Source organism: Kickxella alabastrina (genome assembly GCF_025024165.1).
Source record: "Kickxella alabastrina strain RSA 675 chromosome Unknown BX661scaffold_92, whole genome shotgun sequence".
Lineage (NCBI taxonomy): Eukaryota > Fungi > Kickxellomycota > Kickxellomycetes > Kickxellales > Kickxellaceae > Kickxella > Kickxella alabastrina.
In genome coordinates this window covers 7,099-8,112 of record NW_026251563.1, presented here as the reverse complement: position 1 = coordinate 8,112, position 1,014 = coordinate 7,099, and positions in this window count along the sequence as shown.

Below are 1,014 nucleotides of genomic sequence, written 5' to 3'. Positions count from 1 at the left end.
TGGTTGCCTCCACATCCAGCAGCTCTTCATCAGTGTGGTCGGCAAGCATGTTTGGCTCACGCCCAAACATGGCAAAGAAAGGTGTAAAAACATGACGTGCAGAAATCTTGGTGTTCATTGCATATTGTGCGAAAGGAACACAGTGGTCCCATGTCACCTTGCGTCCTGCCACTAGCTTGCTGATAACCTGGCTGGCCGTCTGCACTGTACACTCAGCAGCACCATTGGCACGTGGATGGTATGCTGTAATCAGACGATGGTCGATGCCAGATGCTTGTGTAAGGTGCTTGGCAATTCGGTTAACAAACTCGCCACCATTGTCTGACTGAATGATCTTGGGGAAGCCAAAATTGCCGAAAATGCACGTCCAGAGTGCTGCAATGGTCTTAGCTTGCTTGTCTGGGATAGCCTCTAAATACACAAATCGTGCATGAATGACAATCAACACATGTAGGTAATTGTTGCCATTGCTGGATGTCGGGAATGGTCCTGCCAGGTCGACAGCAACATGTTGGAATGGTGTATCCGACGAAATGGTCTGCAGTTGATGGTGCACAACTGGTGTGTTGTTGTGCTGCTGACAGACAACACAAGTGGCAATGTAGTTGGCAATATCCCTGTGCATACCTGGCCAAGTGTGACCAGCAGCATGTAATGCACCTGCGACAGCTTTAATGCCAAAGTGCCCCTGCAGGTGTTGCTTCTTGACCAGGTTGATGCGCTGGGTGGGGTCATCGATTAATACTTGCAAGGCATGTGCGGCTGCAACCAGCATGTCTTCACCCCCCACAAGTGCATTGTACACATGAGAGAGATGGTCAGGGAGGATGTTGTCAACTCCTGGGTGATGCACAACTGCAACATCGTAGGATGAAAGCTCCTCAAACCAGCCGATCAACATGGCATTCAGATGATCCTGGGAGTGCATGTAGGTCAGCGCCTTGTGATCTGTAAAAAGTATGAAGTGCCGACCGTAAAGGTATTGATGGAAGCTGCGTAGTGCATAGACAATTC